The sequence below is a fragment of the Microcaecilia unicolor genome, chromosome 3, assembly GCF_901765095.1.
Source record: "Microcaecilia unicolor chromosome 3, aMicUni1.1, whole genome shotgun sequence".
Classification (NCBI taxonomy): Eukaryota; Metazoa; Chordata; class Amphibia; order Gymnophiona; family Siphonopidae; genus Microcaecilia; species Microcaecilia unicolor.
Window position 1 is genome coordinate 304,829,913 of NC_044033.1, and position 24,433 is coordinate 304,854,345.

At 40.6% G+C, this 24,433-nt stretch overlaps 1 protein-coding gene across 1 annotated transcript in view; it reads left to right on the forward strand.

Annotated features, from left to right (window-relative positions):
• Positions 1–4,441: 4,441 nt before the first annotated feature.
• Positions 4,442–24,433, forward strand: part of SCN8A (sodium voltage-gated channel alpha subunit 8) — a 359,538-nt gene continuing 339,546 nt past the window's right edge. The window contains exon 1 of the mRNA XM_030194998.1: positions 4,442–4,494. The gene's annotated coding sequence lies outside the window, so the exon portion shown is untranslated. The remainder of the gene's footprint in view (positions 4,495–24,433) is intronic.

Genomic DNA, 24,433 nt, shown 5'->3' on the forward strand with positions numbered 1-24,433 from the left:
TTCCTACCATCTTGAATGAGTTTGCACCTTGTGACATTTTCAATGCTGATGAAAACGGTCTCTACTGGCGAGCGATTCCTGATGGAACACTTGCATTCAAACATGCCGAAACTACAGGAGGTAAAACGTCAAAGGACCGACTGACGATCCTCATTTGCTGCAATATGGATGGGAGTGAGAAGTTGGAACCCCTCGTCATTGGAAAGAGCAAACAGCCCTGTTGCTTCAAGTAAGTTAAGCGACTTCCTGTGTTATACGAGGCTAATGCAAATTCATGGATGACAGGGGAAATTTGGAAGCAGTGGCTAAAGAAGTTAGACACTAGAATGCGGGCAAAAAGCGTCAGATTTTGTTGCTTTGTGATAATTGTGCTGCACACAGGGATGATGTCAGGCTGTCTAACGTCAAGGTGGTCTTCCTGCCACCAAACACTACCTCTCTGATCCAACCTATGGATCAGGGCATAATATTCAATTTCAAACAACATTATCGCGCTCTTGTGCTACATCGTCTGATGAGCGTTATGGATGACCAGACTGGCAAGGATAAACGTGCTGTTGAACTGGCTCGTAATCTATCACTGTTGGGTTCCCTACATATGCAGAAAGAAGCCTGGAATCATGTTACACAGACAACCATTGTGAACTGCTACAAGCGGGCAAGCTTTGTTAAGGATGTAGAGAGGGACGAAACAGATGCAGCTGTTGCAAACGCGTCAGATGAACAGGTTATTGACATCCCAGCTGGTGTTACTGAAGAGGAGTTTCATCGCTACGTAGCTGTTGATTACAATCTACAAACAGCTGACGACAGCACTGATGTCGAGATATGCGCCTATACGCAGGCAACAACAGCTGATGATGAAACAGATGATGAAATGAGCAGCAAGGCACATGCTGATGAAATTCAACAATCTCCTCCTGTCACTTTTGCAAGAGCGCTGGAGAGTCTTAACACCGTGCGGGCCTATCTGGAGGCCACTGGATGTCAGTGCTATGACAGTTTTTACTGTCTGGCAGACATAGAGGCATATTTTCAAAGCACTTAGCCTCCCAAAGTTCCATAGAAACCTATGGAACTTAGCCTCCCAAAGTGCTTTGAAAATATGCCTCATAGTCTATGGAACTCACAGACACAATAGTGTACAGAGGACTATGACTGATTACTTCAAGTAAGCCTAACGTCAGTTAACGGAGACTGTATACTGTACGTATAATAATAAACGACGAACATACCTAAATCTCCACCACCTAAGCTGCAAAGGTCTCAAATACAAATCAACCTATGCATCCAGCTTCTCCTATATAAGCACACAACTATGGAACGTACTACCAAGTTCCGTGAAAACAACGTATGACCACCTAAACTTCAGGAAATCACTAAAAACTAACCTGTTCAAAAAGGCATACCCTAACGATCCAACTTAAATGCCTGAACCCTGCAAAACAACGAAGCCAAAGCCATACTGGACATAACTCTTCCTCCTCCTTACGATTCCCCAATGTGTCTGTCACACATGAACTTTTACTACAACATCACCCTATATTTGTTCATACCGGAATTGGCGATCACCTTTACGGTACTATATAAGCAACACTGAGCCTGTAAATAGGTGTGAAAATGTGGGATACAAATGTAAAAAATAAAATAAATAAATAAACAAACAAACAGTACTGTACGTATGTTTATTAGATGTCAAGCTTCTTTGGGTCACAACGGTTAAGTGCCCGCTCCGGTTAACTGCATGCATTTCTTTTGTCCCAGACCCTTGCACTTAAGTGGATTGCACTGTATTAGTTAAAATAAAAAATAAAAAACAAATAGTAGAAATCATACATAGACCCAATATATTAGTAAATCAAGTAAAACTCAGTGTTCTTCAAAAAATGTTTTTAAATGTTCCTAAATTTTGAATTTTTCATTAAAAGGAGGAAAAAGCCTCAGTAGTCAAAGGTAATTGCCATAGGCTGGGCACAATTGATATGACCCACTTCAAATTCACAAGATCAGGCTCTTTCTGACTAAGACCAATTATCAGCTGAAAACCTCAAAAAAATCCTTTTAATTTGAATCTTTCAATTTTAATCAATATAAATATGTTTTAAGAAGTGAATTAAGTCACTATTCAAAATCTTTACTGCCATTTAATTGTTAATCGCACAGCATGTTTTAAAGAAGCACTTAACTTAAGCTTCCATTCCTTACGATCCCGACGGGGACCCGTTTCACCCGAACAGGCTTCTTCAGGGGATACTTGTCTTTAAACATGCAGCACACAACCATTCATCTGACATTCTGGCACTGAATGTTACTTGATTTACTAATATTTTGGGTGTATGTATGGTTTCCACTATTTGTTTTTTATTTTGAATTTTGGAAACCTACAGTACATGTCTACGTTATCCCAATTAAATAAAGATCCCCATTGATACTTTAGACATTGACAGTTGTAAAATGGCTGCATGTAACTAGCACATACACGTTCATTCCATAATGTATTTTAGAAAAGGCTCTATGTCAGCAAATCCTTTTCTAAAATATTATTGGAATTTGGCATGTCCTGATCTGGACATTTCAATTGCAGTTTGTACATTCTTTCTAAAATCTGCCCTCATGGCATTTTATTGGAGAAGAGACAGCTAAGAGGAGATATGATAGAAGTGTATAAAATTACAAATGAGATGGAACAAGCAAATAGAGAAAGGTTATTTGTCCTTTCCAATTGCTCTAAGACAATGGGACAGTTCATGAAAATAATAAGTAGTATATTTAAAATAAATCTGAGAAAGTATTTTTTCACTCAACATACAATTAAGCTGTGGTGTTTGTTGTTTGAAGATCTGGTCAAAACAGGCAACATGGGTTTAAAATAATTTATACAAGTTTCTGGAGGAAACTTAAACATGTATGCTTCGGAAAGTCAGTTGGGAATAAGCAACAAGGAATGGATCTACTTTTTGGCATTCTGCCAGGTATTTGACTTTATGACTTGGATTTGTTACTGGCAGTATGGTAATCTTATGTTTTCTCTTAGAGAAAGGCTTGTATTTTGATTCTTAACATTAACTTGGTTCATGAGAAGTCATTCAGGATTTTTACTAGAAAACACACCAACTGGTGTACACATGTATTAATTCCTAGTTCTGAAAGGAAGAGGCATAACTGAGTGAGAAACTGAGAAATCGCTTTTTAGCATAATGTCTTGTTTTGGAGGACACAGGGGGCCCTTTTACTAAGCCGCATAGGTGCCTATGCACGCCCAACGTGCATCAGTTTTGAGTTACTGCCCGGCTACTGTGTAGCCCTTGCGGTAATTTCATTTTTGACAGACGTCTGCTAGGTGCGCCAGAAAATATTTTATTTTCTTGCATGTGGGCGGTAATCATAATTCTACATGCATAGACCATTACCGCCCAGTTACTGTGTGAGACCTTACAGCAAGGTCAATGGCTGGTGGTAAGGTCTCAGACCCAAAATGGGCATGCACCAATTTCATTTTGCCGCATGTCCATTTTCGGCAAACATAAAAAAGGTATTTTTTTACAGATACGCTGAAAAAATGATTCTGCGTGCGCCCATAATATGCGTCTACACTACCGTAGGTCATTTTTCAGCGCGCCTTTGTAAAAGGGCCTCTAAGTAGTGGACATAGGTATAAGGACTTGGGACATAAGTCAAGGTCCCTAGTTCTGGAGGGCAGCAGCACATCCTGAGTGTTGATATGAGGTCTTGAACTTTTTCTGTGCAAGTTTTGGCAGCTGGCAGTAGTAAATGAGTGAACAGGTGACCTGTCATTTAAACTGTTCCTAACTTTTAGAGCATCATTAGGGAGCAATTGAGGATCTGGAGCCTTTGGCTTCTAGCTTATGAGGGAAGCAATAGTGCAATGTTAGAGATTTGGAACATATTTGGGTTATGAGTCTAGTTCTGAGGAGCATTACTTACTAAGGCACCAGGCTTCAAACGTTTGCCTTGATTTCAGCTCTGGAGGAAAACCCAACTGCAGCAGCAGTGTAGTGAGGTATCACAGAGAGCTTCCCAAACCAGTCTCTGGGGACCGCATAGCCATTTGGGTTTTCAGGATGGCCATAATGAATATGCATGCGATAATGTTTAATATACTTAGCTTCCAGGCATGCATATTTATTTTATTCATGAATGGAGTGGAGGGGGAAAGTTGTGAAGATCAAGAAGAGCGCGCTTCACTTTTGCTCTCTCAGCAGTAGGGAGCTTGGCAGGCGGCTCGACACTTTGGCCTCGGTCCCTAGCCCTAGAAGAGGGGCTTTCAGGGCTGCTCGGCACTTTTGCCTCGTTCCCTGGCGTTCTGCTGAGAGTCATCAATTACGCAGGGCAGCGGCACGCGCCGGGCAGGCGAGGCGAAGGGAGGAGAGGGGAGGGTGCGCACCAAGATGGCGACAACCGCAGTTCCTCCTGCGGCTCGCACACCTCTGCAGTCCGGCGGCGCCTGCGGGGCTTCGCGCTAGTGCGGCCACGGTAAGCGGGGCGGGGAGGAGAGCACGGCGCGGGCCGGTGGCGGCAGAGGAAGGGCGCCCTTCCCTCTGATCGCTGTCTGCACCCCTTTGCCGCAGAGCTATTTCCCGGCGAGCTGTTGGCCGTCTGCGCCCCGGTGCAGGCTGTCTGCCAGCTGCCGTCCCGGGCCAGCGGCACTCGCAGGGGGGGGGAATATTCCTCTGTGCCTTTTTTGTCCTTTGGTTGTGGTGTGGAGTGTGCAAGGGGCCGGCTTATCCCCCAGCTAGGCTGCCCTCCCTTAAAAAGAAGCCCCCCAAACTCCTTCCCTCTATGCAGGTGCCTCCGGCAACTGCAAACGGGGCTGTCCGTTTAATTCTCACCTGATGGCGCCTATTTATTACATCCCCCATCCTGTCTACGGTCTGCCCCTTCAGCAATAGAATGGGGAAAGAATTTGCTTAGTGCTCTTAAGAACCCAAATACTTGCCTATAAAGCTCGTCAAATATATCCACCTTATTTTCTTTTCCTGATCCCCGCCCCCCGTCCGTTTTTGGCAAATGTTGTCCGAAAAATGAACTTGACAAGGTATGAGCCTCCGATATCTGCTTCTTAGGCAAAAATACTGGGCTGGGTTTAGGAGAAGGGGGAGCTGGGCACTTTTGCCACAGTTCGGAGGTGCCGCACAGCATTTGGCTTTAGATTACGGGTGCGGTGTATTGCAGTCGGTGGAAATTTAAGTAGCTGGTGCTGTTTCTGAGTGGATGTGCAGGGTTTCGGAGGGTTTCTTTTATGGATGTTAGTATGTTTAAGGTATGATTAGTAGTTTTCCAGTTGCTTAAGGGTTTTTATTCCAGCGTGCAGCCTGCTTCCTGCTCACTGCAGCAATTTTCCACTTGAGCCTGTGGCCCGTACGTCCTGCGCTGATCAGTGAAAAAAATGTTGGAGAGACATCAAAACACATAACTGTCTTTTTATATTCATGGTGTTTGTTAAACAAGTACAAACCAGACATTTAAAAAATGGAAAAAGAAAAGCCAAGGAGTTTATGATGCTTCTCTGTAGGGTTGGGTAGGTCCTGGGGAACAGACCGAAATTGTAATAGATGATGCAAGTAGTGCGGTGTATGAAAAAATAGGAAGGTGTGGAATTTGTGCTAGTGAAGGATATGGAAGTCCAAATTGTCCTAACAGTGGTTTAGTTTTAACTGGCCACATTACATACGCGTTCAGTGTTATATCGATCATTTCTTAAATTTATTTTGTAATTTGGTGTGGTGCTATGTCCGTTTGACTTGCTGTTGGATATTTTAAGCTCGAAGTTAACAGAGAAATCGGTCCTCTTGTTAGTATTGAATCTTCGAGGTTACGTGGTGCTGAAAGGACAGCTCCCGTGTATATAGCGGCCTGCGGCCCTAGTCTGGTCTTACTGCATCCTCGACCCATTCCGGAAAGCGGTGAACGAGATTCTTGTTTCCTTTAATGTGCTATTACAAATGTATTTTTATTCTTATTTAAATGTTGACACATTTAATCGGGTTTAACATCTGCACGTATAGGGCCGACTTGTCAAGGCTTTTAGTAAATTAGGTCTAGAACGTTTCCTCTTCTTTCCTTATTGAAACCAGGATCAATAAATGAAGTTGACAATTCAGAAAAAGCTATGTCCATTTTAGAAAGATCTGTCATTATTTATATCGATACATTTTGTTATTAATAAGGTTGCAATATTTTTGTCCCACAGGGTAGGCTTATTTCAGTACTTTGCAGCTGTAGTTTGGTGCCTTCAAATAACGAATAGCACAGGTCATTCCAAACATCTTCAGTATTATGCATATGGCCTTGCTCGGTTGGGGTAGGGTAGGGAAATACATTATATTTCTGAACTATAGTATATATGCTAGAAATATACTACTGTGAAATGTTACAGTTAGGGAAATTGGAATAACTTAGGACTTGGCACAGAGACGTCTTAGTGCACAGAAATCAAATAGGGCTGGACCTTAAGAAAAGAAATTTAAATTCATAATCTGATTCTGTATGGAAACTTTTTTTTATTATTTGTGAATAAATCACTGTATTTATTAGCATCCTCAAAGCCAGTGATTCCCAAACTTGTCCAGGGGGAGCCCCAACCAGTCAGGTTTTCAAAATATCCACAATTAATATTCATCAGAGTGATTTGCATACACCGCATCCTTAGTATCTCAATCATATTCATTGTGGATACCCTGAAAACCTGATTGGCTGGGGTTCCCTCAGAATAGGTTTGAGAATCACTTCTCTATGCAGAGCATAGGTTACTTTAACAGCTTTGAGGATATTATCTTCTTTGGTCCCATCACATGCAGTTGCTTGAATTCTGCCCTTTCTAAATGTGCATTTCCATGCTGTGACAGCTGTTTTCCTGTAGGTTAATGTGTTAGCAACAACAAACCTTATGCAAAACCTACATCTCCATAGAGCTCCTTGACTTCCATTCATTATTGCTGAGGTGACTGAAACCTGCCATTGAATTAAGCAAATAAACTGAATCAATATGTTATTGATCTTTAAAGAATTTGTAGAGATGTGGTGAATTCCATTTATACAGTCAAAGTAGAAAGTATGCTAGAAACATATATGATATGGTTGACAGTTCTGCTTTTAGCACAGAAAGGAAAGTGATTTTGCACCCATCTAGAGAAAGAAGGCAGAGGTTGTAAGTGAAAGTGTTTTGGTACCGGGAAGCAGCCATTTAAATGAGCAGTTTCCTGTTCAAGTCTTATCTCTGAGAGTTAAATAATTTTTCCTCCCATTTTCCCCCTCATTCTGTGATCCTGTGTGTCCAGTTTTGTACTTAGCAGGGGAATTCTATAAATGGTGCTCAAAAATCGGTGCTAAGCACTTTTCAATAAAGGACACGCCAGGATGAGCATGCTTTTTTACGGAATAATGCTTAGATCTAATTCCCGCATCTGAAGTTGAGTGCTGGTATTTATGCCAGGTGAAACCTGGTATAAATGCCAGCCCTCAACTCATGGTATTTCAGCGCATACATGGCGCTATTCTGTAACAGTGCATTCAGTTTATGAGTTGTGCACTAGTGGATTTTGCACGGGGTGGTATAGAATAGTGCTCAAGAAGCTGCATATGCAAATTCCAATTTGTGCCAATTAACTGCAGTTATTGATTAAGGCTCATTAATTCATACTTGATAACTACCAATTTAGTTGTGTGTGCATCTTGACACCGTGTCTAAATTTTGGTGCCATATATAGAATCCAGGGGTTAGTGTCCAAAATTCCACATTCAGATTATAGAATACTTACAGTTATACTCATAACTTAATTAACTGCTAATTGGCACCAACAACCATTGGTCATAATTGGTTTTAACTGGTGCTAATTCATTCTAATTTGCAGTTATGCTCTTACTAACTGCTCTTAGTCGGTATCTATAACAGTGCTATTTAGGCTTGGCTGCTTACACCATGTCCTGTTATTCAATTAAGTTGCGCATGTGCCCAAATTTAAGCATGCAACTCAAAGCGCCATATATAGAATCTGGGGGAAAGAGGGTAATTCTCTACGAGTCGTTATAAGCTAAGCACCAGGACATTGCCTGCAAATTCTTTAGTGATAATTATGTACATAATTGCCATTCTAGAATGTTATGTGCCATTTAGATGTGGCTGCTTACACCATGTCAATGGCAGGTGTAAATGTCCGTGACTAAATGTTACAGTTGCACGTATAACTGTTGGTATTTTAGAACCTTAGTACATAAGTTCTGCACATGCCCTGACCCATCTATGTTCACATCCCCTTCGAGTTATGTGCTATAGACTACACACGCAAACAAAAGTTATAGAACAGTGTTTCCCAAGTTGGTCCTGGAGTACCCCTTGTCAGTCAGGTTTTCAGGATATCTACAATGAATATTCATGAAACAGATTTGTATATAATGGAGGCAGTGTATGCAAATCAAGTTCATGCATATTCATTTTGGATATCCTGAAAACCTGACTGACAAGGGGTACTCCAGGACAGACTTGGGAAAAACTGTTCTGTAACTTTAGTTTGCGTTCGTATAGTCTATAGCACATAACTCCAAGGGGATGTCAACATAGACAGGTCAGGGCATGTGCAGAGCTTAGGTACTAAGGTTCTAGAATACTGACAGTTATACGTGCAACTGTAACATTTAGTCATGGACATTCACACCAGCCATTGACATGGTGTAAGCAGCCACACCTAAATGGCGTATAACATTCTAGAATGGCAATTGTATGCATAATTATCATTAAAGAATTTGCAGGCAACATCCTGGTGCTTAGCTTATAGCGACTCATAGAGAATTACCCTCTTTCCCCTGGATTCTATATATGGCGCTTTGAGTTGCTTTCTGGGCACATGCCCAATTTGCATGCGCAACTTAATTGAATAACATGCCAATCAGCACCAATAATCAGTCAATAACAAGCAGTTGTTGGCACTAATTGGCAATAATTAGAATTTACATGCACATCTTTTTAGGTGTAGTCTATAAAGAGGGATGGCCATGGGAGGAGCATAAGTGGGTTGGGGGCATTCCTGCAATTTATGCATGTTGTTAAAGAATTAGGGGGATCTGCACCAAATCTATGCACCAGGATTTACACCAGGCTTTCATTGGTGTAAATGGTCACACTTAAATATAGTTTAGATTCCCGTCACTAAGCGCTATTCTATAAACCACACCTAACTTTAAGCGCAGTTTATAGCGTAGCACTAATTGCTGTTTTTATTGGTGTTGATTTGTTTTAGGCACCATTTATAGGATCTAGCCTTTATGTGTATAAAACAGTTAGGCTGCAGTAAGTAGTACCATCAGGGTAGTTCTGTGTTTATAAATTCAACATGTATTAATGAATGGGTGGCAGCATCTACAAGTAATAGGGAAAATAAGTTCAGAATTGACTATCTTGTACATAAATTACAATAAAATACACATAGGCGATGTAAGGTCTAATTGTTGATCGGCTTTGTCTGTGCAGATGTAACTTTGTTCAGCTGCATAAGGTTTGTTATTTTTTCTTACCTAATGCTGTTCTGGGTTAATACAGTGATGGCAATACTGCTATAAATTGTGCTTTCAAGGTAAAACTAGTTTCAAAGGTAATGCCCCCTAATCCTCTGCTTGTCAGTGGTAGACATCCTCGGTGACCTGCATCTTAAGATGGTCTGAGTTGAGAGGATAATTCTCAGGTTAAAAATAATTGGTGGCAAATCTCATCTGCATTATTAAGGTAGAATATTTGTTTATCTTAAGTAGCTCATCTACAATTGATTTGGGATACAGCCATAGGAGCTGACTCTGTAAGTGCTGTGGGTGCTTAAGCACCCCCAAAATTGAGAAAATTCCTTGTATGTGTCCAGGCAGGGGTTATTTCCATTAGGCTTAGCACCCACAATAATTTTGAAAAGTTGGCTCCTATGGATACAGCATATTTATTTGTGCCACCCATGGTTATAGGAGAAATATTTGTACTGAAAATTTCTTTTTTCTTTTTCCTTTTTGCCTTTTGCAGTGATTTGCCTTCTCATTTAAAGGTAATAAATAGAAATAAAACAAAACATAGAAAAGAAAATAAGATGATACGTTTTCAATTGGACTAACTTAATACAGTTTTTGATTAGCTTTCGAAGGTAAACCTTCTTCAGATCAGGTAACCCTTCTGATCCAACAAAGAAGGGTTACCTTTGAAAGCTAATCAAAAATGTCAAGTTAGTCCAGTAAAAAAGATATCATCTTATTTTCTTTTCTATGTTTTGTTTTATTTCTATTTATTACCTTTGGCACCCAGTCATAATAGCCCTGACAAAATAGCCTTGTAACAAAATAGCCCTTGACAAAATGGTCCCTCCCACAAAACAACCCTTGACAAAATAGCCCCTACACAAAACAGCCTCCTCAGAAAAAATATCACATCACAAAAAATATAATAAACTACAACTGAAATCTTCACTCAAAAAGACTCCTACCAGCATTCAATTGCATAAAGCATATATAAATAAACAAAATTCTATAGCTACAAACTGGTATTCATGATCTGTTCTGCTATTTAAAGAAACTATTTTTCCATCAACAGGCTAATTAAAAAACCCCCCAATAATGTCATCATTCTCATAGTCTTACCAACCTTATCCTGTTTGGCAAGGTAAGATTATTAGGAAAAAAATGCAGTCCCATATTCTAGGCAGCCTGATTGGGCCCTTTTGTCGTGTGGCTAACTTGTCAAAGGTTATACTGTGGGCAGGCCATTTTGATAGTGGCTGTTATGTCAGAGACTATTATGTCAGGAGCTCTTTTTGTTTGGAGCTTTTTTGTCAGGGCTATTTTCTCGGGGCCATTTTTACCAGGTACCATTACCTTTAAAAGTGGACTAACATGGCTACCACATCACCCTTCTCATTTAGAAAGAGAGACTCCATCAAAGTTTCTTTTCACAATACATATTCCTTACTTTATTGATCCATTTGGGAATCACTCATAGTTTTTCATGCCAGCATAGTGAAAGTGGTTTCTCTGACTCTATTTGCCATGTGATGAGCAATTTTATAACAGAGCACCTCTTCTATAAAAGCAACATAGGTGCCTATGCGCCATTATAAAATAGGCACTCAAAATGATTGATAGAGCACAAATTTACACTTGTTCTAGGCATTACAGTTCTGCCCTTGGTACACCTATGCGCAGGTCACGTAAAAATAGTATTGGCATGTGTATTTGTACATGTGTATGCCTTGTGCAGTGTTAGAATAGTCATTTACAACATGTAAAACATGCTTTATAAATTTTTTCACATGCGTTCATTCTTTGATTTGTAGTTTTGAGCCATCCCAGCTTTTGTTGTGAATTTTATTAGCCATGTACAGAAAGATAAGAGGCACTTGGCAATACCTCGCTCTTCAGCTATGATGCAAAGTACCATTTCACAACTGGTCTGCACCTTACCTTTGCATTAAAAAAAAAACTGACCTGCTTTCCTTAAATGCTCTTTTTTATCTCCTCTATCCTTTATCCTCTTTCCTAGTAGACTGTTCTATTGGTTGTTATCAGGAGTCTTTAAGGTGTCAGGGACAAGAGTGCTATGAAAGGTCACCTGAGAATCTCAGGAATGACTAAATTCACAGTAAATCACAATAAAAAACTGAAATGGTTCAAAATGTTATGCAGAGGGAGCCTTAAAATATCTCCTGATTGTTTGTAGAGGAAAGGGCATGGCACTAATAACAGTGTTAAATATATCTCTATCTCTATATAGATATATAAATTTTTATACACCTGCAAACCTAAAAGCTGTTGAAGTGGTGTACATACAGGTACTGTAGGTATTTTTCTGTCCCTGGAGGGCTCACAGCCTGAGTTTGTACCTAAGGTAATGAAGGGTTAAATGACCTGGCCAAAATCGCAAGGAGCGGCAGTGGGAGTTGAACCAGGTTCTCATGGTTTGCAGCTCACTTCTCTAGGCATTAAGCTACTTCTCTCTTCCTAGATCTATCTATCTATCTAATCTATCACTTGAGTTTCTTCCATTTTGGGTGGATGAACATAATTGTCATATGTAGCCTAACACCAACTCCTCTGCCATCTTATCCTTTACCTGACCTCTCAACACTTTTCCCAGTACCACTCTGCATATGGTTTATGGTCTATTAAAATTTTCTATATAAGCCTCAGCAGAAAGCAACATGTATAGCAGTCCCAAGCATATTCAAGATCCTCTAAAAATTCTATTCTCTACCACTGTCACGGGTAGATCATTTCAGGCCTTATCGTCAACTGCGATTTTTACAGGACCACTGCTTAATTCAGTCCCCTTCCATGTTTTAGGGTATCGTCATCGGTGCTGATTCTGCCTTCCACAGGAATCTTCAGTTTTGCACAGGCAAGCATGTTTTCTTTAAATGCCCCACCCAGGCTCATATTTAGCTTTGTTATATCTCCTACATGGAAAGCCTTTGGCTAATCATTCCTGAGTCCTTCCTTCTGATGTTTCTTACACTCATTGCTAGACCTTTCTTATTGAGTAGGAACATGTATAACACTGTTCTTGACATATCTAGAAATAATAACAGAATATCTAGATATAATAACAGAAAATCAGAATGTGTGTAATGGCACATAGTGTCAACTTTATGAAGGCTTGAGACAAAATTACCACACAAGTACTGGATTGTGTGCTCACTTTATTTATTTTATTTATTTGATCGATTAATTAATTTAGAAAGCTAGAAGCATAGCCACTGGCCCATTATGGGTTTTTAATTTGTCCTGTAGTGATCATTTAAAGGACTTAAACCTGTCTAGTGCTGCTACTCAATTACTACATGGTTCTATCCAAGTCACTTAATTTCCCAATTCTCTGACTTGGAGATCTATTTATTAAGCTGCATTACGGCAAAATGCAGCTTAATGCAAACATGTACTCCCATAATGCACACTAAATAAAAATGAGCTATGACACATGCAAAGCAGCTCATTATTATGTAAAATGACTAACTACAAAGTCTGTGGCAAACTTTGCATGCCTTGTTATTCACTGAAAGTTAACAACACTTCAAGAGGTGGTGTTGACATTTCTCCAGGCATACTGGCTGACTAATGCATGAGCTAATATTCCTTGGATGTAAAGGGGACAGCATGATTAAAGAATTAGGCCTCCACCCCCATCCCTTTTTACAAGAGCTTTGTAAATAGTGCCCTTGGATTACATAGAGGGCCATTTTCGAAATGGACGTCCCAAGTTTTGATCTGGATGTCCTCGCAAAACATCCCGATACAGGGGTGGGGAAACCCGTATTTTTGAAACAAGATGGATGTCCATCTTTCATTTTGAAAATACTGTCAGGGACGTCCAAATCCTTAAATTTGGTCGTCCCTAGATTTGGTCGTCCCTAGACATGGACATTTCTGATTTTTGGCAATTTTCGAAACCAAGGACGTCCATCTCAGAAACGACCAAATGCAAGCCATTTGGTCATGGGAGGAGCCAGCATTTGTAGTGCACTGGTCCCCCTGACATGCCAGGACACCAACTGGGCACTCAAGGGGGCACTGCAGTGGACTTCATAAATTGCTCCCAGGAACACAGCTCCCTTACCTTGTATGCTGAGCTGCCCTTACGGGTGAAGGAGGGCACCTAGATGTGGGTACAGTGGGTTTGAGGTGGGTTTTGGAGGGCTTGCTGTTTCCTCCACAAACGTAACACATGGGGGGGGGGGGTGCTGGGTCCGCCTATCTGAAGTGCACTCACCCACTAAAACTGCTCCAGGGACCTGCATACTGCTGTCATGAACCTGAGTATGACATCTGAGGCTGGCATAGATTTTTACAGATTTTTGAGGGTGGGAGGGGGTTAGTGACCACTGGGAGTAATGGGAAGTCATCCCAGATTCTCTCCGGTGGTCATCTGGTCATTTTGGGCACCTTTTTGTGCCTTAGTTGTAAGAAAAACAGGTCTGGGAGAAAACATCCAAGTGCTCATCAGGGACGTCCTCGTTTTTTTCGATTATGGGTCAAGGACGTCCAAGTGTTGGCACGCCCAAGTCCTGCCTTCGCTATGCCTCCGACACGCCCCCTTGAACTTTGGCCATCTCTGCGACGGATTGGAGTTGGGGATGGCTAAAATCGGCTTTCGATTATACCGATTTGGACGTTTCTGTGAGAAGGATGTCCATCTTCCGATTTATGTCGAAAGATGGGCGTCCTTCTCTTTCGAAAATGAGCCCAATAGTAACATAGTAGATGATGGCAGATAAAGACCTGCATGGTCTATCCAGTCTGCCCAATAAGATAAACTTATAGCAAATGTTGCAATATAACATATGTATTCTCGATCTTGATCTGTCCTTGCCATTTTCAGGGCACAGACCATAGATGTCTACCCAGCAGTGGACATACTCCCCAACTACTTGAGTTGCCATTGAAGCCCATTTCAGCTCATCCAGATGTGTCTGTCCATAATAGTCCATGTCCCTCCATCATTAACAGTGGGTAATGATAAGGTACTTGTTGTTGAGTTTGAAGCAAGAGTGCTCGGTATACATCTTGATGCCTCCCTTATGGTCTCCTCACACATCAACCAGCTCTGGAAAAAAAACTCTATTCAAAATGAGGCAGCTTCGACTAATAAGGTCACAGTTCAACCAGAATGCCTTTACGCTTCGTATCATATTAACAAAGTAAATGACGGCTGATAAAGACCTGTATGGTCCATCCAGTCTGCCCAACAAGATAAACTCATACATGGTATTTGATACTTTATATGTATACTTGAGTTTGATTTTGTTCTTGCCATTTTCAGGGCACAGACTGTAGAAGTCCAAATACTTGTCCTTCCACATCTTGACTAGTGAAGTACTGTATTTCTTGACATCAAATCACAATACCTAAGGAAACTGCAAAATAATATAAAATACTGCAGCAAGACTGATTTTCAAACTAAATTAACACAATAGTGTTTCATTATATCTGATAAAACTACGCTGGCTCCCCTGTAGCTGACAGAATTTTTCAAATTCTACATGGCATCACATCCAGATTACTGATTATGATCACTATATTTGACCCAATCCAAGCGATTGAAAGACCAGCTGTTCTTATCCTCTCGACCTTACAAGGGCACTAGATTTCAAAAGATTTTCAACTTTTTCCTGTAGCTGGAATTTCGCTTTGGAACCTCCTGCCAAATGCTACCAGAATAGACAATGTCTACCTCGGCTTTAGGAAGAAGCTAAAAAAATGTCTTTTCCCCAAAACTTCTCATTGAAACCATCACCGCACTGTACTCATGAGTCTTCCTACCCATTTTTATCTTCTTTCTGATCATGCCTCTCTCTCCTCTTGCAGCCTTTTACCTGATTTCTTCTTGTCATACTCCATGCTCTAATCACTGTAAACTGCACTGAACCCTAAAATGGGGATATTTGCTCTATGTAAGACCTAATTTGAATGGAATAATCAGACCGTAGAACTCTGCCTGATTGTAATTTGTAAACGTGGGAATGTTATAATATGAGTTTTATTAACCTTACCAAGAATGTTCTAATCTAAGTTGATATTTCTAACCCACTTATTCCCTGTTAAGGTCCGAAGCGGCTTTCAAACTAACCCTCCCCCCCCACTGTTTACAAAGTAGATGGTGGCAGGTAAAGACCAGTATGGTCCATCCAGTCTGCCCAACAAGATAAACTCATTACATATTGTATGAAGTGATACATCATATGTATGCCTGATCTTGATTTTTCCTTGTCTTTTTAGGACATAGATTGTAGAAGTCTGCCCGGCACTAGCCTTGTTCTAAAATTTCTGAAGTTGTCATAGCCCCTGAAAAGCTCCACTCCGGCCCATCCAAGTCTATTCAGCCTCGATCAGGGCACAGACCGTAGAAGACTGCCCAGCACTGGCTTTCTTACTTAATCTCCCCTAAGCTTCTTTGGATCCGATCCTTCTAAACAGGATTCCTTTGTGTTTGTCCCATGCATTTTTGAATTCCGTTACAGTTTTCATCTCTACCACTTCATCTACCACCCTCTCAGTAAAAAAATACTTCCTGGTATTATTCCCGAGTCAATCCCCTTTCAACTTCAATTCAAGTTGCGCTAATGCCGACAAGCCCATTCACTTTGCATTGCTGTGCAGCAGCCACTAGCATAGCTTAGTAAACAGGGAGGTAAGATTACCATGACATATTACAATTAAGCAGTTTACCTCACAATATTCTCAAATAAAAAGGTTTTTAAACCCCTCCAAAATGATACATAGGAAAATTGATTCTTTAAACTGAAAGATAAATTATTCCAAGCCTGAACAGCCTGATAAGAGAGAGACTTTTCTAAAACCTTTTTGAATTTTATTCCTTTAAAAGATGGACAGAGTTAAAGCGATGTAAACTCTGACCATAACTCAGCCTAGGTGAAAAAGAAACCAAATCAATAACCTGTAGTAAAGTTAAACCATATAGAATCTTAAAGGTCATAAAAACAGTACTTGAAAATTATACATGCTTGTAATGGGAGTCAGTGTAGCTCCTATAAAAGTGGTGACACGATTGAATTTTTTTAGCCTAAAAATCATACGAGCTGCCGTAATTTGTAACAATTGTAAATGATTTTGCAATTTCACTGATATACCCAGATATATTACACTACGATATAAAATAAGACTTTGAATCAATAATCTAAAATGATGTTCATAAAAGTATGATCATATAACTTGTAATTTATTTTAGGCCTTTGTTTACTAAGCCACGCTGTAGGCACATTAGCATTTTTAGCACACGCTAATTCTAGAGACACCCATATATTCGTATGGGTGTCTCTTGCATTAGTGCAAGCTAAAAACTCTAGTGCACCTTAGTAAACAGGGCCCTTAACTAAAAGATTTTGCTAAAGAGACTGTTAATCTGTGTTTCAAATGATAGTTGAATCTAAAATTACTCCTAATACTCTAGAAGATCTTTCAACTTTCAGTTGTTAATTTTGACCAATTTGAATTGCCTCAGGTAGATATTCCGCATAATTAGTAAACCAAAGGACCTTTGTTTTACTTGCATTTAACTTTAACATAGATATAGCCCAAAATTTGAGTTTCTCTATGCACATATATATTTTGGAAGAAGCATGCATTTATTTTTATTTATTTGTTTATTGCAATTTATTGTCTTTATGAAGCTATTCACCCAAGGTGGTGTACAGTAGGTACAGTTTAACTTAAAACTTACAATTTTGTAAACAGCATAACAATAGTAAAATAACCAAGAATAAACATAAATACAATAAATGAAGTAAACTTGAAAACAGTAAATTGAAACCTAATAATTGAACTACTGTGAAATAGTATCAAAAATATACACATTTAACAGCACTGGAATTCAAATAGATATATAATACAATGTTAGCACAGGTATATAGTACAATGTTAGCATAATACTAATGATACACCTAATAAGCATACATTAGAACATTCAACTAACATAGATGTGATGCTAGAGATTTTCTACAATACGGCTTACCATGTAACTGAGGGACCAAGAGCAGATATAAGATGGGAACAAGATGCGTGGTACAGAGGCAGTTGGGATAGTTTGACACTGGTATCAAAATAAAAATATCATCTGCATATCATAAAATGACTTCATCTTCAGATAAAGAGAGTCTATAAGGTACTCATAAAAATATTAAAAAGAATTGGTGACGGTTCCAATCCCTGTGGATCCCTACTGGGTGGTTGCTAAGCACTAGATATATCCCCCTTCATCTTTACTATATATCTCTTGTTGATCAAAATTTTCTCAAACCAATTCAAAGCTAGTCCTGTAATTCCTATTTCTTCAGGTTTAGCAAGCAATAATGTGTGATCTACCATATCAAATGCTGCGGATAAGTCAAACTGGAGCAGTACAACCTGGGATTGAGTCGCAAGTAATGTCCTTTCATCACTAATGTTAATAACAAGGTCTCAGTACTATGTATTGATGTGAAGCCAAATTGAGATGCATACAATATTTGGTATTATCAAGCTGCAGCAAAAGGGGACCTGTGCTGGCGTCGGTGCATGTTTTTGATGCACACTGAGGCCCCCTTTTACTGCAGCGGGTGAAAGGTCTTTTTTTTTTTTAACGAAATGGCCACACAGCAAGTGAAGCACTTGCCGCATGGCTGTTTCAAGGTAACTGGCAGCATGCAGCACTGCCTGATTACTGTCGGGTATACACTGGTGCTACAAAAATAAATATATTTTGTAGTGCCGGATATGATGGCATGCTGGGGGTGGGAAGTACCACCAGGCTGCTGTGGTAGCCCGGTGGTACTTCCTTTTTAGCGAGTGGTAAGCCCACGTTGGGCTTACCACCACTTTGTAAAAGGGGCCCTAAGTAACTTGAGAGTTTCTTTGCAACCGCTGATTCTGCTAGTTTAGTAAACAGCTATCGGCTGGTAACTTGCTGGCAAGATCAATTCCAGATTTATAGATTTTGGTATAGGAGTGAGAACGATCTATGTTGAAAATAGCTAATATTTAAAATATTATTTACAAATGATGTTCATCATTTGTAAATAATATTTTAAATATTAGGTTAGTTGAGATGTATACCAATAAGAATGCATTTAAATATTAGCTTAGTTGAGATGTATACCAATGAGAATGCATGGTAAAGGAATTTCTTATTCTTAGTGGAGCTATATTATCCAACTTTTGACCTCCAAAGGGGGATTATTAAGCAACTAATTTGGACAAGAATCTAACATGCATAGTAACATAGTAGATGACGGCAGAAAAAGACCTGCACGGTCCATCTAGTCTGCCCAACAATTTAAACTCATATGTGCTACTTTATGTGTATACCTGACCTTGATTTGTTTCTGCCATTTTCAGGGCACAGACCGTAGAAGTCTGCCCAAAACAAGGTCCACCTCCCAACCACCAGCCCCGCCTCCCCTCACCGGCTCTGCCACCCAATCTCGGCTAAGCTTCTGAGGATCCCTTCCTTCCGAACAGGATTCCTTTATGTTTATCCCACGCATTTTTGAATTCCGTTACCGTTTTCATCTCCACCGCCTCCCGAGGGAGGGCATTCCAAGCATCCACCACTCTCTCCGTGAAAAAATACTTCCTGACATTTTTTTTTAGTCTGCCCCCCTTCAATCTCATTTCATGTCCTCTCATTTTACCACCTTCCCATCTTCGGAAAAGGTTCGTTTGCGGATTTATACCTTTCAAATATTTGAACGTCTCTATCATATCACTCCTGTTTCTTCTCTCCTCCAGGGTATACATGTTCAAGTGCGCAAGTCTCATACGTCTTGTAACACAAATCCCATACCATTTTCATAGCTTTTCTTTGCACCGCTTCAATTCTTTTTACATCCTTAGCAAGATACGGCCTCCAAAACTGAACACAATACTCCAGGTGTGACCTCACCAACGATTTGTACAGGGGCATCAACACCTCTTTTCTTCTGCTGGTCACACCTCTCTATATACATCCTAGCAACCTTATAGCTATGGCCACCACCTTGTCACACTGTTTTGTCGCCTTCAGATCCTCAGCTACTATCACCCCAAGATCCCTCTCCCTGTCTGTACATATCAGACTCTCCCCGCTTAACACATACGTCTCCCGTGGATTTCTACACCCTAAGTGCATCACTTTGCATTTCTTCACATTGAATTTTAATTGCCAAACCTTAAACCATTCTTCTAGCTTCCGTAGGTCCTTTTTCATGTTTTCCACTCCCTCCTGGGTGTCCACTCTGTTACAAATTTTAGTATCATCCGCAAAAAGGCAAACTTTACCTTCTAACCCTTCAGCAATGTCACTCACAAATATATTGAACAGAATCGGCCCCATGACCGATCCCTGAGGCACTCCACTACTCACCTTTCCCTCCTCCGAGCGAATTCCATTTACCACCACCCTCTGGCTTCTGGCCGTCAACCAGTTCCTAATCCAGTTTACCACATCGGGTCCTATTTTCAGCCCATCAAGTTTATTTAAGAGCCTCCTGTGGAGAACCGTGTCAAAAGCTTTGCTGAAATCTAAGTAGATTACGTCCATAGCATGTCCACGATTCAATTCTCTGGTCACCCAGTCAAAGAATTCAATGAGATTTGTTTGGCATGATTTCCCTTTGGTAAAACCATGTTGTCTGGGATCTTGCAATATGATTTGGAAAATTTCTTTAACATAGTTGATACTTCTTCCAGACTAATCAGATGGAAAGATGACTTGCATCTATTTGTATAAATCTTTAGGTTGGATTTTTTCTCCATTGCTGGGGAATTATTAATATTAATAGATTCCTGAGATAATGACTGTTGTTTCCATACATTTTTATCTAATGTAAACCTTGATTTTCTACAAGTCTGCTTCAAGGAACTTAGTTGAGATGTATACCAATGAGATTGCATGATAAAGGAATTTCTCATTCTTAGTGGAGCTATATTTTCCAATGTATTACCTATAGCATTGTTCCATTGGCCTAAAGAAGTTTCCGGGTCTGATTTCCCCCATTTGCAAAGTCCCGGTTTTATAGAATCATTGTACAGTAGTTACTACTTTGCTGAGCATAGAGTCCACTGATGTGAATGTGCAAAGACTCAATTGACCATAGGATGTGACATTTGGCCATAGAAATGTTAAAGTACACTAAGGCATTTAGGGGTCCTTTTATAAAGCTACGGTAGTGGTGGGGGGGCCATTTTTCCTGCACACCAGGACTCTTTTTACCACAGCAGGTAAAAAGCCCCCCCCCCTCCCCAAAGAAAAGATGGCCATGTGGTAAGATTACTCACCGCATGGCCATGCGGCAGGGAACACTTACCTCCACCCTTGAGGTGGCAGTAAGGGCTCCCGCGCTAACCTGGTGGTAACTGGGCAGCGTATGGTGCTGCCCGCTTACTGCTGGATTAGCACCATGGTAAAAATTCCAAAAATATTTTCTGGCATACCAGAAATGGCACACGCTTGAGGCAGAACTACCGCTGGCGGCGATGTTGGGCTGGCGGAAGTTCCAGGTTGCCGTGCGGCAACCCTTTCATAAAAGGGCCTCTTACTGAGTGATAAATGCCTTGCTGTAGATACTGATTTATTTATGGAGGCTTTATGTACCACCCAAATACATACAAAGCTTAACAGAGGTAGAAGAGAATGTAAAAAATTACAAAATAGAGGTGACAAGAAAGAGAGAGCATGGGAAGAGAAGAATTGTCAGCCAAAAGATCACTTGGAAGGGTCAGATTGTGAGGTGCATCTTAAATTTCTTGTTGGAGGATTCAGTAATCTAATCCAATTTTGGGGTATTGTAGACTTGTTAATCCCCAAGTGGTTCTGAATGGTTTACAGTTAAGAGCCAATACATTCATTGGGAATTACAAATCTGATAGTTAACAACTTAGAAATCAATAGTAAAAGGATAATAGTCTTCTTGTCTCAAATATTTCTGAAAGATAAATGTCTTCATATGTTTTGAAAATGAAAGATAAGAAGGTTGGCATCTAAATCAAGCACATTGTGGGACTAGAACAATTGACTGACAAAAGACAAGGCAGATATAAGCCAGATGCGAAAGAATGGACTCAAATAGATCGACTATGGAGTAGTGAATTACATGTACAGGTGATTTAATCAAGATGGATTAAGTTGGGAGCAGGGGAGGGGGGGAGTGGATTTGGGAGGGAGGGCGGGTGGGTGGGGAGAAAATTATCAAAAATGATTGTGATTTACAGTTATTGTTGGACTTGCTGTATTTGGAATATTAGAGCAGTCAGCTGGCTGCACTGGCAAGCATTGTATTTTTCCATTATGTTGTGTTCAATAAACATTTTCAAATTTAAAAAAAAAAAAAGAAGGTTGGCATCTAATATGTCATGGTATCATATTCCAAATATACACTACCTGGAAAAAAAAAAGAACTATCCCACACTCTTTCTAAAGCGGAGTCCCTTGAAAGAAGAGAAAATCAGTAAAGTGCAGTCAGATAATCAAGATGTTCTATTAACCTGTGATGCCTCTATTAAATTCACCAAGTGCTGAGGCCTGGCAACAAAGAATTTGGAATGTTAAGCATGCCATTTTGAACAATACATGGGCTTGAAAATGAAGCCAGTGGAGATTTATTAATAAAGGTGTTGCTCTTACATAAGTCTTCATCCCAAATATCATTTTGGTAGCAGTATTCTGTAATAATTGAAGCTTCTTATGCAATTTAACATGTTATCCACAATATACTGAGTTACTATAATCTAACTGAGGGAGAATCAACAATTGGGCTAACAGTGCAATGTGATCTTCATAGACATAAGACCTCACTAACCTAAACTGTCTAAGCTTAAAATATATCCTTTAAAACAGATTCTAAAATCAGAGAAACATCCAAAATAACACATAATCCCTTGATGGCCTCTTCAATAGGTAGAGCTTTGCTATCACTTAAGCAAATACAAGTTGGTAAATGAGACAGTTGATTATGGAGCCAGAGAACTTTAGTTTTATTTGTATTTATCTTCAGTAAACGAGAGGTTGTCCAGCTCTCAATTTTTTTATACAATTAATTTTTAATTTAGTACATAAAGATCTTTAAGGACAGGAAGCAGCACAAAAATATCATCAGAATACGAGTATATGTATTCATTTTGATCTAAATAAGCATCACCTAGCTACAGAACTAATTTGGGAGAGAGTTCCAAAGTTGTTGGTCCAGGTGTCATGTCCCCTACCTCAATGCAAGCGGCATCCTCGGGCTGCATGGGGTCCCATTGACACGCACACTTGACTGGCACTGCCTGAGCCCTGTGTGTGTAGTCCTCTCTGGGTTTGTTCAGAGAGCGGTGGTTGCAGGCTCCTTAATTGCTTTGCTTCCATGCACCTGTTTCTCCTCTTTCTCTCTGCCTGGCTTTCAGGCTCCTTGATTGCTTTGCATTCACCCACCTGGGTCTGCTTTTCCGCTGCCTGTCTTCCCTTGCTTCTCTCCTATTGGTCTTCCAGTTCCTCCTTCCCCTGCTGTGCCCTTTCTCCCTGCTGATGTCAGACGCCAGCACTTTATCAGCTGAGCTCTCCCTGGACTCCATGCTTCGGCTTCTATTTTGGTAGGTGTTTCTAACTCTGTAGTCTGCTTCTTATCTACTGGTCCCTCATTGCTGACTTTGCCTGTACCTGGATTACCCTTCTGCCTGCCGCCTGCCTACTGACTTGCCTGTACCTGGATTACTCTCTTGCCTGCCGCCTGCCTACTGACTTGCCTGTACCTGGATTACTCTCTTGCCTGCCACCTGCCTACTGACTTTCACCTGCATCTGGATTACTCTCTTGCCTGCCTACTGACTTTCGCCTGTACCTGGATTACTCTCTTGCCTGCCACCTGCCTACTGACTTTCACTTGTACCTGGATTACTCTCTTGCCTGCCGCCTGCCTACTGACTTTCGCCTGTACCTGGATTACTCTCTTGCCTACCGCCTGCCTACTGACTGCCGCTTGTACCTGGATTACTCTCTTGACCTGCTGCTGCCTGGCCGATACACTCATCACCCCGCTTCCAGCTCCGTCCCGTAAGTCCTGCAGGCCGCCCGCACCTAGGGGCTCAACCTCTGGGGAACAGCGGTTAGCGCAGGTGAAGCCAGGGGTTGTCCAGCCGCCAAGCAGAACCTGGTCCGAGTACCGGGCTCAGCAGCGCTCTACTTGGTACAAGAACTCACAAGTCTGACACCAGGTGACCAAAAGTTGTAGAGCATGTGGTATCTAGCCATATCTGATACAGAGGAGGAATGGCTATTAATGAGGCATAATCGAATCAGAGCACAGCAAATGTGCAGGGGTGGAAGGAACGATATCTGAAGATAGATAATTTAGTGCAGTTGAAAGGTGGCTCTTGAAAACTAGTGTGAAGATTTTGTAATGATGTCTAGCTTGGACCAGAAGCCAGTATTCAGCATAGAGAAGAAGCATAACGTATCTACTGGCACCGGAGACTGGATCAGTTGAATCCTCTGAAGAATTTTCAGAGGGAGACCATTATACAGAAAATTACAGTAATTAATCCTAGTCAGGAGTACAGCCAGTACTAGAGTGTGAATCAGATGAATGAGAAGAAAAGGTTTCACAGCCTTTGTGAGGCCCAACAAAAAAAGGAAGAACTGACAAGTTTATTTGCCTAACAGATAAATGTCAGGTTATAGATTGGGGAAGTGAATGATCTCACATTGAGCAGAGCTGAGGAAAGGTTGAGTAGCTTGAAGCCAAGAAGTAACAGCACTGAGGTAATTGGTGAAAGAAGAAGGGTCATTCAGGAAGAGTGGACACAAAACAAAATTTAGATACTGTCCACATAGCAATACTGGCTTTCTCCTAAATACTGAATGACCAATAGTAGAGGTGCAAGAAAGATAGATAGTAAATGTGTTGGGATAAGAATAGATCCTTGAGGTACTCCTAAAGGTGAGGGA